This window comes from Balaenoptera physalus (genome assembly GCF_965194825.1).
Source record: "Balaenoptera physalus genome assembly, chromosome: 16".
Taxonomy (NCBI): domain Eukaryota; kingdom Metazoa; phylum Chordata; class Mammalia; order Artiodactyla; family Balaenopteridae; genus Balaenoptera; species Balaenoptera physalus.
The window spans coordinates 33,840,364-33,853,823 of record NC_138898.1 but is presented as its reverse complement, the minus strand read 5'-3'; the positions used below and the strand labels follow the sequence as shown (position 1 = coordinate 33,853,823).

Below are 13,460 nucleotides of genomic sequence, written 5' to 3'. Positions count from 1 at the left end.
CATCCTCCCCACCCCCTCACTTCTACCCCTTCACCCCAGGCCGGAAGAGGCGCTGGCAGCCTAAGCCCGGACTCGAAGGGGATGAGCAGCCACAGCTTTGTCTGGGAGGGAGGGGAGAAGCCCCGCCCCCCCGGCGGGGAGGGAGGGCGGGAGAGGAGGGGGAAGAAGAAAGGCCGGGGAAGAGGGGTGGAGGGAGAGATGGAGAGCTAAAGAAAGAGGGGGAGGGAGGGCGGTCAGATCCGATTGGGGCAGATAAAGGCAGAGGGGCGGGAGAGAGGGGGAGGAGGGGCGGAGGAGGACTGGGCGCCCGACCCCCAATCGCGCGGCTGCCGCAAGCTCAGCAGGGCTGTAAGGGAGCCGGGCCCGCCGACCGCTGACCGAGACGCTGGCTGGAGCCGTCCCCGGCCGCAACACCCCCACTTTCCAACTCCAAGGTCCCCGCAGCGCGCGAGAGGTGCAGCCGGCTCCGGACGCAGGCAAGGCGCGGGGCGCGGGCCGCGGGGAGCGAGGCTCCGGGCCCGATTTGCGGGGCGCAAGGTGTGGTGCACTGGGCGGTCCTCTCTCCCCTCGCCGAAAGTTTTCCCGCAGTGTCCCCTGACCCGTCCGAGTCAGCCCCTCAGTCCTCGTCTGCTCCTGTTCTCCTCCCTTCTTCCCCAGACACTGGGGGTTCCCGGGCGTGTGGACTCCGCAGGGGCCGCGTAGGTGCGGAACCCCAGCCTGCCCGCCTTCCGCGGGAGAAAGTTGTGGCTCTAGGCTCGTCCTCCCCCTCCGATTCCTGGGGCGTCCTTCCTTCTCTCCACGCCAAGGGCGGCGGCAGGAATGCGCCCCCACCCTATCCCCGGGGTCCCCGGGACTCCCTGGCTAGAAGGTGCCGGGCAGGCAGGTGCAGGGATGGCAGGCCCTGACCCTAATCGGGGGGTGTTCTGGGGGGTATCCGATCCTAATCTGGTCCTGTTCTTCCCGGCTCAACCGACGATTCCCTGGAGGCGGGTTCCAACCTCCGGCGCCCGAGCCTCCCTTGGCCTTCAGAAGGGCGCCGGATGCGCGGGGGCCCTGGGTCCTCGTTGCACTTCCCCTTTGCCGGCTCGCGGCCCGTCTCCGGAGCTGATGCCGGAGGTCGCTGGGAATCTCGGCTTTGCATCCTCTCTCGCCAGAGAGGCAAGTGCCTTGGGCCGACCCCGGCCACTTCTGCATTTCGAGTGCCTGCATTGCACTCAGTTCCTAAGCTGGGAGATCCCTGGGGACAGCAGAGAGACACGGTGGCCTGACAGGGAGATATAGGGTTCCATCTTACCCTGGGGCGCTCCGTGGGTCCTGGGTTGTCCACCGCACCTCTGCGCCTCAGTGACAGCAGGAGCTGAGCGCCAGGCTTCTGAACGTTGCGATGCACTTTATTTCCAGGTGTGTGGAATCTGGATCCCTAAAACTTGTTCTCCCAGAGAACAGAGGCCGTGTCTAGAACTGGCCAAATTTATAGTAAGTACTTTACATGTGATGAATGAATGTATGAACCAATGAGCTGACAAATAACAATTCCTGCCACAGTTGATCTTGGTACCATGGGAGGAAAGAATTAGAAACAATGATTCTTTTAAACAGCTGTGAGACAGAGCCAGGGGCCTTCTTTCCCCAGCATCTGGTTGAGGAATCCGGGGTTGGATTTATTTTATTCACCAATCCACATTTCCTTACTGGGAACTTTTTCTGCAGATGGTCTGAAGAATTAAAGAAACTTCTCAGTGGCTATATTGGGTAGTTTGAGGAGTGTTTTGTTTTTTTGTTTTCAAACTTGTGTCCAAATGCAGTGTCTCAGATAATGTGGAGTCTGCCTGTGAGGTGCCCATTTGGGATCAGAGACCCTGGAGTATGGCCATGAGTGTGGGCACCAGCTGTGCTTTCTCCTCTGAACAGGTCAGCCTGATGCCTGGGAGCTGCTGCAGTCGGGTGGGCCTCAGGGGGACAGAAGAGGACCTCAAATGATGCCTGAGCTCGGAGAGGGACAGTAGCTTTGGAAAGAGGGTAGTTCTTGCCTTGGGACAAGGAGATGGAGACAGAGCATGCAACCTGCCCAGGCACCTGGGAGTCTGGGCTGGTTCAATTCAGGATTCCCTGTGTTGAGAAGGCTGGAAGGTGAATCCTGCTCCTCCTTCAGGAGAAGGGAGAGCAGAGGTGGAGTGCAGAGGGGATAGGATAATCTTTGGAGTGCAACCTAGGCATATCCTATGTTCCTCTGTCCTAGTTTTTTATGCTGGTGAAATCTGGTTAGAATGATGAGGGATACTTTTGGGGAGCTTGGCTGAGAGAAGGCCAGGGGATCTGGGGCTCCTAGTCATACCCTCTTCCAGGGGAAGGTAGAAGATATGCCCTCTGCACCTGGCTGAGTGGGTCAGGGCCTGTGCAGTATTCTGCCCCTGCTGTACCTCCGGCTGGCAGCACCCCCGCCTTCCTGAGGGCGGTCTCACTCTGCCCCAGAGTCCACTTCTCTGCATCTCTGCATGGCTTCTGTTCTGGGTTCAGGCCCTCTCTCCAGTTTATGTTATCCTAGGAGTTGGTCCAGGATGGTTGACAACCCTACACCTTGTTTTCAGTCCCTCAGTTCTCGTCATCACTCTTGGATGCACTGGCCTACCTGGGACCACTCAGTTACCGAGTTTTGCTTTGATTTCTTGGTCTGTTTCCTGGAGCCAAGCTTTTTGTCTGCCTTCTGTGCGTGAGCTCCTTAGGAATGGCCAAGAGAGTTGGCTGGAGAGGTGTCCAGGACCAAGTATTCTGGTACCTATGCTAGAGTGCCAAGAGCTGGACTGCGGGCCTTGCCAGAAAGGGGTCCTGTCACCAAAGTACAACAGGACCTTGGCCTAATTATTTCCTTCAGTCTTCTCAAGGATACTTTTGGCAGGAAGTGTCCTCACTGGGAGGTGAGGTGTGGAGGTGGGACCAGATTGTCAGAGAATCCCTTGGAGAACTTGGGAGACCGGATGATCCCAAGGGCAGTCTCAGGATTTGTCCACATTCCTTTTCCTCTGCCCAGAGTGAGAAACTGGGCAGGTCTCAGTAGTGTTCTTAGAATGGAACAAGACGTACAGTCTCTGTCTTCAAGCTATAGTTGCGGACAGCTGCTACAGCTGGGTTTGTAAAACTAGGGCAGTGGTCTCCTCCTACACCTCCCCGCCTCTCCCACCACTCTTCACAATACGGTCCAGTTTTTTATCCCAATGACACACTGTGCTATTTAAACACCTCCCTGCCTCTCCAGAAGAATTGTAAATAAATCTTTGAGGCTGGGTAAGCTACCACAGGCCCATGACTGAAGGCTTCATTTATTTGGCTATTTGTGGATTCCCATGGAGGATGTGGTGGGGGAGGGGATGGGGCAGGAGACAGTGGGGGAGCAGGGCACAGTAAACAGGAACATCTTCCAGACTCCATTTGCTAGGTGGACAGGGGGTCATTTTTTAATCATCCCTTGGATGGTAGACTCTGGAGCCTGTAATCAGAGGTTGATGCAGCTGCTCGGGGATGACAGCTTGAGGCTGTAGAACTCCTGCCCAACGCAGCTGTGACTGAACTAGAGAAGGCAGCCTCTCACTGAAGAAGCGGGCAGGGAAGGGCATTTGGTTAATTCCCGTGAGATGAGCAAAGTGACTTAGAATGGCTTTTCCTATTCCTTATATTGATAAAAATTAGCAAAAAGATACCTTATATTTCCTTGGACATGTTAACCCGAAGTGATTTGGCAAATAGGTTTACTTTTACCAGCATAACACTTTATCCATAGTGTTAGTTTGATTAACTTCTCCTTTCTATAGAGAAATGAAAGAACTGTTGGATTTGGAGTTTGAATGGCAATCAGAGTTTCTAGCAGCATGATATTGGGCAATGTAATAGATGCTGTCAGCATCCTTCCTGTGTTCCCTTGACCTCAACCAGTGACTGATGGGAGAAAGTGTATAAATACTCCAACTCCTTCACCTCTCTGTTGGGGTAACTTTGAGGCATATTCCATGCTGTCTTTCAGAGTTGTCTTGTGGGACCATATCCCAGTTGCTAACAGTAATAACTGTCTCCCTTCATTGGCTGCCTTCCCTTCCCTCTTTCACTTTTCCACTCCCTTTCAACTTGCACTCGAATCCTTGTCTTTTTTTTTTTTAATATTTTTCTCTTATTTTTTTTAAATAAATTTATTTATTATTTTATATTTATTTTTGGCTGCATTGGGTCTTCATTACTGCATGTGTGCTCTCTCTAGTTGTGGTGAGCAGGGATGACGCTTCGTTGCGGTGTGCGGGCTTCTCATTGCAGTGGCTTCTCTTGTTGTGGAGCACGGGCTCTAGGCACACGGGCTTCGGTAGTTGTGGCACACAGGTTCAGTAGTTGTGGCTCACGGGCTCTAGAGTGCAGGCTCAGTAGTTGTGGCACACGGGCTTAGTTGCTCCGCGGTATGTGGGATCTTCCCGGACCAGGGATCGAACCTGTGTCCCCTGCATTGGCAGGCAGATTCTTAACCAATGTGCCACCAGGGAAGTCCTCAAATCCTTGTCTTATGGTCAACTTCTGGGGGAAACCAACCTAAGGGTTTAGTCTGTAGTTAAAAAGTCATTTTAAGTCTTTGAGTCTCCATAGAGAATAGACCTTGCCAAGGGGGAGGGTTGGATTGGGAGTTTGGGACTAGCAGATGCAAACTATTATATGTAGAATGGATAAACAACAAGGTCCTATTGTACAGCACAGGGAACTATATTCCATATCCTGTAATACACCATAATGGAAAAAAAAAGATAAACCCTGGTTCTGATAAAGTAGAACACTCCTGCCACCCAGCAGGACCTACTCAAGGCTGAAAAACTTGGGGCCACATTTCCAGCTACTTCCAATGTCACTGCATCCAGGAATTGTTCCCTGACTGTGCCCCATGGGAGTACAGCCCCATCTTTTGCCTTCTCATCCCACATTTTGCCCATCCCTTTCTTCCTTGTTTCATTGTTATCTATCTCTCACCTTGTGAAATCTGAGAGCAGAGTCCTTGACTGACTCACCTTGGTAGCATCCTGCAAAATGCCTTTTATATCTTGGATTCCTCTTAAGTATTGTTGACTGAATAAAAAATGAGAAGAAAAAAAATAAAGTCTCTGAGTCTCAGTTTCCCCAGCTGTATTATGGAAATGATAACTATCTCACTGTGATACATGCTCAGACAGGGGCCTGGCACACAGCAAGCATTCAGGCAAACATTTGCTGGCTCTTTGAGTAGTACAGATGGGGCTATGATGGATTTGGGAATGGGTGTTTTGGTGGACCATAGAGAATTATAATACTTTGGAGAGAGAGGCTTGAGAGCCAGTTAGGAGCCAGCTCTAGCACACACCTGGCCTTGACTGGGCTGGGATGTGATCAGTGATCTTAATTTCCTATTTTGTACACACGGTGAGGAGGATACGAATTGTACTAGGTGTGGGGGCTTCCCTGGCGGTCCAGTGGTTAAGACTACACGCTTCCAGTGCTTCCACTGCAGGGGGCGCGGGTTCGATTCCTGGTCAGGGAACTAAGATCCCACAAGCCGCGCGGTGCAGCCAATTGTACTAGGTGTCAAAATTTAGGGTATGTTCAACTGTGCCCTGAACTGACTGAATCACTGTGTATGAGACACTTCTGAGGTTCAGTTAAAGATTATTGAAGTGAGTGCTCTGAGTCTTTGGGACCCTTGGTTTCCCCATCTCCAAGGCCAGGGCTTAGATGATTCCATAGATCCCTTCTGGCCCTTGGTCTCCTCAGGAAGAGTCTATTGCATTCTCCTTCTGTCCATACAAAACAACATTTAACAAAAGAAAACCTTTCATATGTCTACAATTAGGTTGCCCACCATGGGGCACCCAGCACTGGGCCATCCTAAAGTTTTAGTCTTTCCTGCTAGCACAAAGGATTTCAGTAGAATTATCCCAGTAAAATTTTTGTCTTCCTTGTGTACCAGTTTCACTTAATGACGTAGACATGTTGTGTCCCCAGAGGAGGCCTTAGGAGTGGGTAAGGAGGATATGGAAAGGATACGCCCTACTTTCCTGAACCACTATGCAATGTTGTAGACACCCAAGTGGAAACCAAGGAAAGTCCATGTGGAGGAAGAGACTTCTGTATGACAGAATTCAGCATTCCTAGTTGGGTTTTACTCACAATGCTCCATTGATAATCCTCCTGAGGGAGTCCCTGACTCAGCAATTCCACCCATAGGAATTCTTATCCTAAGGATATAATTGGACACATGAAGAAAAATATGTGCATAAGGGATGTCCCATGCAGCGTTTTTTATAATAATAATAACAACAACAACAAAAATGGAGACTAAATGCCCCCAAATAGTAAAATTGTTAATCATGGTGTATTTATACATTAAAATACCATGTGACTACAAAAAATGTAGGATACAGATGTGTATCTGTTAACATGGGAAAATATGATACATTTTGTAAAAAGTAGGCTACTAAACAATGTGCTATTTTTTGTAAGATATATCATCCACTTATATTTGCCTCTGGAATGATATATGGAAAAATGTTAATAGTGATTGTCTCTGAGTGGTGGAATTTTGGAAGATTTTGATCTTAAATTTCTTACATTAAATATTTTTGATTTTTTATTATGGTAAAATATACACACTATAAAATTTACCTTTTCAACCATTTTTAAGTATACAATTCAGTAGTTGTCTTAGTCTGTTTGAGCTATACTATATAACAAATTCCACAGATTGAGTGACTTACAAACAACAGAAATTTATTTCTCACAGTTCTGGAGGCTGGAAGTCGTCAGAGTGTGAGCATGGTCAGGTGAGGATCCTCTTCCAGAATGCAGACTTCTCATTATATCCTCACATGGCAGAAGGGGCTTGGAAGCGCTGCGGGGTCTCCTTTACTCCCATTCGTGGCTCCACCCTTATGACCTAATTACCTCCTAATACCATCATAGGATTTCAACATATGAATTCGGGGAGGATACACATATTCAGACCATAGCAGTGGCATTAAGTGCATTCACAGTGTTGTATGACCATCGCCACTATTCTTTTCCAGAACTTTTCCATCATCCCAAACAGAGACTGTACCCGTTGAACACTAACTCCCCGTTCCCTCCCCTCACCCCAGCCCTGGTAACCTCTATTATACTTACTGTCTTCATGAATTTCCCTATTCTAGGTTTCTTATAAAAGTGCAATTGCACAGTAATTGTCCTTTTGTGGCTCCTAATCTTTTTGCTTACCTATATTTTTAAAATTTAAAAAGTCTGTTTTACTTGTATAATAAAAATGAAAGGAACAAGAAAGACCTGGGAGAGAATTGTGGTGCTTGGTCTCTGGTATTTTCATTTCAGGCAGGGCCACAAGGTCCTGGCCATCCTTGCTGCCTCTTCCGCCATTACCTGGGGTGAGGGTCAGCGTCTGACCTGCATCTCAGCCTGGCAGGACAAAGGTGGATGGCCAGTGGGCCTCAGAACTAATCACATTTGGGGCTTGCTGGTTGCTGGCAAATCATCTTATACCAGGGTTTTCTGTGGGTGGTGGTGGGATTGAGAGGGTGTGCTTGGGGTTCACTGTGCCTCAAACCTAACAGCTGTCATGCCGTGAGTGAGGTCCAAACCGCGTGGAAGTCGTGTCGTTGAGACCATCTTTCTTAAAGATTGAGAAGGAGAACCTCAGCCTTTCTATTTTAAGCATCCTTTGTGTATTCCAGATCCTGTGGCTCAACTCACCCTACTAAATACCCACCAATGGCAGCTGTGGGTATGGCTGCTGAATGCTTTGTCCACAGGCAGGGTCAGCCTGCCTGGGATTCAGGGAGGACTTTGGTGGAATCCATGAGATCCTAAGAACTCTGGGGAGATAGGTAGTGGCCTCAGATAATCAGTGCCCTCTTCCTAAGGCTCCACATAGGCTCTTACAGTTGATTATACAGATATTTGGGGCAAGGATTGCTCTCTTGTGCATGTGGTGGGTTGTGTATGTGACAGGATAATTGGGAACATGGTGCAGAGGGGTGGGGGCAGGGGAGGTGGTATGTATGTGTGTTTCAGTCTGGTCTGAGGTGAGAGGAGGTCAGGAAGCTTCGGTACCCAGAAACTGGATCCTAGGTTGTGTGGCTCTATTCAGGGGTCATGGGAGTGGGTCAAGTGGCTTTACTCTGGGATGCCTTGTTCTGTGGAAAATGTTTTAAGTTTCTCATTAAGCAGTCTTCCAGAAGAGCCTGCCCCAACCCTCCAGCGAGCTGGTGAAAGAATGTAGGTCTGGGAGGACAGATGTGCCTACTGTGTTCTCTGGAAATTTCTTCACCTGGCTCTGCCTGTTTTCTCTCTGCCCAGCAGAAGGCTGCTCTTTTAATCCCAGACAGTGGGGGAAGTATAGAGATTTTACGGAAACAACCTTTGAAGGCCATTTTGAGAAGTTTGGTTTTCGTGGTGCTGATTTTTCTTTAGGGTTAGTCAGCTGGTTGCAGGACAGGCAGAGGAGGGTGTGAGTGTGGTTTTGTGGTAAACTTCCCCTCAGCCTCCTGGAAATGTTCTGGAAACCCCTGGATGAGCTGTTTCTCCTGGGTCTGAGATCTGCTATGTGCGGCTGAATTTCCCCACACCTGTTGTAGGGCATTAATGAGGTTAAAAAAGGGTGGATGTGAGATGCCCCACAGTGGCTGCCCCAGGGGAGGGCTCAGCACACACTGACCCTTCCTCCGCTGGCCTTCCTTACTGCTTCCAAGGGCGAGGAACCTGCCTGTCTCTGGCGGTGGAGGAGGCCAGCGCTTTGGGCTTTTGGGTTTCCAATCCTGGCCCTGGGTAGCAAGGAGAGGAAACCCTAAGATCTCTGCACACAAAGCTCATAGTCTCAGCCTATAACACCAAAAAAGGGAAGAACTGCTGGGGTTCCCTTAGGAAGGGGATGTGAGGTCAGAGATGAGTTTCAGAGAAGCACTTAGTAAACAGGAAGCATGGCCAGAAAGAAACCTGTGCTTGTAGGAAGTGGGGAACTGGAGACGGCCTCCTCACCTGCCAGGATAAGCCAGCAGTGCCTAGAGCTGATGGCGAGTGGGGGCTCAGAGCATGAGGAGTGACACAGACCTTGGGCCCTCCCTGTGGGACAGGGCTCCACTTAAACCTTGCAGTTATTGGGCTGGAGGAAAGCTTAATTTGCCCTTCTGAAGGCAGGACTTTAAATACCCATAAAATAGCCCTCGGTTTTGAGAAATGCAGGTGAAGGAATGCTTAGTCTTACTTGTCTTGTATGCCTCCACTAACTTTCCACTCTTTCCTCATGCCAAGTCAGTTACATGGAGTTTTGCACTTTGTTGAGCTTTATCCTGTGAGGGGCCATCTGGGCAGGGCCCCTCTGGCTGAAGATGACGGAGGCGCTGCTTCCCTTCCATCAGGGAGGCAGAGGTGGCCAGGACCTTCCCTGGGGCCTTTAGATACCGGAGGGTTCGCTTTCTGGGTCTTTGGGTTCTCTGAGCTGCAGTCTAAGTTCTTTGCACACACACACACTCCCTCACACACCCATACCACACATTCATATGTGCACTTGCACGCTCTCTCCCTCACACCCATATGGACACATTTACACACACCCTCTCCCTTACATATCTACATCTATACATTTACTCCCATCCACACCTACACATTCACACACATACCGCTTCTTCTGTCTGGAGTTTTTGCTTCCTTCATGCCTTTTTTGGCCCCATTCCAACACCCTGCTCATCCCATATGAGGCTAAGGGTCTTTGGGTTTCCTTCTAAATATCCGTCCTGAAGTCAAAATCTTGTAGTTGTTGACAGGACTTCCCTATAAACAAGTAGTTGCTCATCTGGGCCCGCGAAATGATCGTTTGGTGGGGGGTGACTGTTTGTTGTGACTCTCGGGGTCACTCGCCTGGCCACCTGCCCTCTGGCGTGAGAGTAGGAGGCAGGCCTTCCCGGCAGGCATCCCGAGACCATTCCCTCAGATCTTCCCCAGCCACACTGAGGGACTCACACCTGTGTGAGGAAGGCCTGAGCAAGAAGGGTCAAGGCCCCAGCTGTCGGTGGAAGGAGCTGGGGTTTTGCAGACCTTGCTGCTGGCAGGAGGGCGCCCAGCTTGGCCACTTGTCCTGCTGAATCTCAGGTCCTCATCTGGCAGGTGGACCAGACAGAGACTGCCTCCTGAGATAGGAGTGAGATTGCCTGTCAGCAGGGACCTCGTACCTGTTGTCAGTCAGGCCCCCAGGTTTTTTCCAGGAGGAGGGGGGCAGGTGGTTTTTGGGGCCCATGAGTGTAGGGGGTAGCTTGTTCTTTAGACAGAGGGTGAGATGTGTCTGGGGATTCGTGGCTGTGTAACATTGCAAATACCTGGGTCCCTGGATGGGATCTCCATCCCGGGCTCCTGCAAGGTCTGCTTTTCCTTCAGCTTGTCTGCCAGGCCAGTCACTGACTCACCTGCCTTCCCCAGGACTCTGGGGTGTGCTGTGGCCAGCAGCTGAAGCCAGCCTCCAGCTGCCTGTCCTACTCGGAGACCCTCATGTCCAGCCAGGGCACCACAGAAGGAGCACTGGCCTCATCATGTCAGCTCTGTGACCTGGGACAAGTCACCTGACCTCCGGGACCTTCTGTTTCCTCATCTTTAAAGTGATAAAAATAAAGCCTTCCCTGTGGGTTCTTGTAAGGAATAGGAGAAGGCATCTAGAGTCTTGTCACCAGCAGCACCAGCATCACTTGGGAGCTTGCTAGGAATGCACATTCTCAGGCCCCACTCTAGAGGTACTGAATCAGAAACTGGGAGGACGGGGACAGGAATCTGTATTCAATGAGCCCTCTGGGGGATTCTGCTATACACTTCTCTAGAATATGGCCAGGTCAGGTGACTTTTAGCTGAAAACTCTTTCTTCCCATTCACCTCAAGAGAAGCTGTACTAAATAGGGGTTCTGCTTTGCATCAGACAGTCCTGGGTTTGAACTCTAGCTCTGCCTCTTCCTGGCTGTGTGTCTTTGGACAAGTTACTTCACTTCTTTGTGCCTCAGTTGCTTCATCTACAAAATGGGAATATTAATGTTTCTTTCTTCATGGGGTTGTTATGGAGATTAAATGAGTCGAAGCAGGTAATATCTAGCCTGTAGTAAGCTTGCATTTCTGGTAGTTGTCTATTATTCACACTTGTTGTTTTATTATTAACATAGTAATACTGTTGTGATTGTTCTGTTCCCTATTTGTGAGGGAAACAGGAGACCAGGGCCTCCTTTGACTAGTCTTCTGTTAGTTCTCTTTGCTACCTGCCTCCACGTTAAGTGCCCTCCCTCCTCAGGCAGGACAAGCCAACCTCTTCCCAAATACCTTCCCCTCCCTTTTCCCTAACGTCTAACGTCCTTTTGGGGTGTGGAGGGGCAAAGCTTTGTATTCACATTCACAATAAAGCTGAGGAAGTAGAGTACATATACCCAGTACACTTGACCTTATCTCTCCCTTTGGTGCTGTTTGATGTTCTTTTCCTGAGCAGAGTGACTGAGAACCATGTGGGTGGTTCCCTGGGGGCCTGGACATGGGGTGGGAAAGGGATGGAGGAGGCACATGGGTCTGACCAGTAAGTGGGCCTTTTATTGAAGAAAGCATGTAGATGGAAGGCAAAGTATGCTGTTTCCTTCCTAGGCAGCACGAATTTTGCCCATGTTCAGGACAGGCTCAGGTGGAATCTCTTGTAATCTCTAGATCTTGGCAGGGCCCCAGGCCGCAGCTCAAGTCTCCTTCCTTGTGTGGCGCGGTAGGGCTGGGGTTTCCTGTTTGCCATCAACACTTCTTCCTGCCTCCATACGAGGAGGCTGAAGTGCAGAGGGGTCAGCACTGTCTCCTTTCTCACTGCTTGGTTACAAAGCAGAGTCCCTCAGGAGACCTGATGAGGCAGTCTTCGATACTATAGTGTGAAGCACCGTGTCAGATAACTGTCTTCTCCAACCCTAGAGCTCCAGATTGTCCCCAGAGGGCAGGGCCGACAAGGGTTCAGAGAAGAGGTGGGGAGAGGCCCCAAAAGGGGAAGCTGCAGGCCCCCAGCTAATGTTTCCTTTGCATCTGGGGCCTGCAGCTGGCTCCCTGGCTTCTGTGATGTGGTGCCCTGGTTTGGTGATGGGGCCCCTTGCATCAGCTCTGTGCCTTCACACACTGATCCTCGGGGATGCTCTGCACTGTCCCCTCTCCCCTTTGAAATATTAGTAATGGGAAGGGGGGCACTAAAGACTCAACTCAGTTTGCTTTTAGAAAATTCTGTTTCTTCCATTCTTGAAAGGCTTCGTTGAGATGCATTTGGGGGTGTCCTCAGTTTACACAGCTCTATCCCCATCAGATTTCATAGTGGTTCTCAGCCCTGGTTGTACATTGGCATGACCTGGGGAGGTTTTAAAAATGCTCGTGGCTGGAGCTCCTCCCGGAGGGTCTGATGAAATTGGTCTGAGTTGCAGCCGTGACATCAAGAATTTCAAATTAACCCCCTACCCCACTCCCCCTCCAAGAGAGTCTAATGAGCACCCAGAATTAGAACCTCTGAGATGTCGTGTGTCCTGAGTTCAGCTGTTACTCCTTCCCACTTTGGTTTCAGCTGAGGCTTGCCAAGTGCATGTCCTCCTCGCTGGTCAGGGGGTGGCTCTGTGGGGTTTGCCCCCCTGGGAATGCTTCATGGACTAAGCCCTCCCCTTTCCTAGCCTGTCTCTCTCTCCTAGTTATATTTTCTTAGAGACTGGGACTGCCTGGGTCCTATAAATTCGCTGTTGCTCCGGCACCCCCCATCCTACCCTGGGAGCTGAGGTGGGATTGGGGCGGGGCCTGGCCCCTGTTATGCAACCAGAAAGACCCTTTTGGAAACAGAAAACAAACAAAACACCAAAGGGGGTCTTCATCTCACTCTGGACTTTCCAGCCAGGGGTGGCTCCCCTTTCTGTTCTGAATTTGCCTGCTGGGGACTTTCCAGTTGATCAATAAGATGAGAGACACTTGGTCTCTAGGCTGGAACAGAAACTGTGTAGGGATTAGCTAGCCTCCTGGGGATGCTCTGAGACCAGATTGACTTCAGTGTGTTCTCTGGGCTCCCTGAAAGAAAGCGAGTGATGGCACAGGAGTCTGGAGGAACCAAGAGCTAAGAACAGAGGAGCTTCTGCTCTCTTTGAACCGAGCTTTGATGCCTTTCCGACCTCCTCAAGCTTCCTGAGGACTTAATGCTTGCCCTCATCACAGGAAACTGAGCTGGTTAATTTCAAGAGCCTGGCCGGCCCCTCATTTATTCTTGGGGAGGCTGGAAACACCTGTGAGTGGGGGGGTGGTTCTGTGAAAAGAAAGAGGAAAGGATCCTTTGTGCAACAGCTACAGGGTAGCTACGGGGTTTTGACTGGTCCAGAACTTGGGCAAGTCTGTCCCCATTCCTGCAGCTCAGCCTTGTACCGACCACACCTGGAGATCCTGTGCAGGCAGCTGTTTCG

General features: G+C 50.3%; 1 protein-coding gene across 2 annotated transcripts in view; it reads left to right on the top strand.

The window, feature by feature from the left end:
* Positions 1-249: 249 nt before the first annotated feature.
* The window catches only part of RASSF2 (Ras association domain family member 2), a 41,004-nt gene continuing 27,793 nt past the window's right edge, over positions 250-13,460 (top strand). The window contains exons 1-2 of one of the 2 annotated variants that reach the window (XM_082431436.1): positions 250-476; positions 1,402-1,476. The gene's annotated coding sequence lies outside the window, so the exon portion shown is untranslated. The remainder of the gene's footprint in view (positions 477-1,401; positions 1,477-13,460) is intronic. The other variant, XM_082431437.1, reaches the window with a different exon arrangement.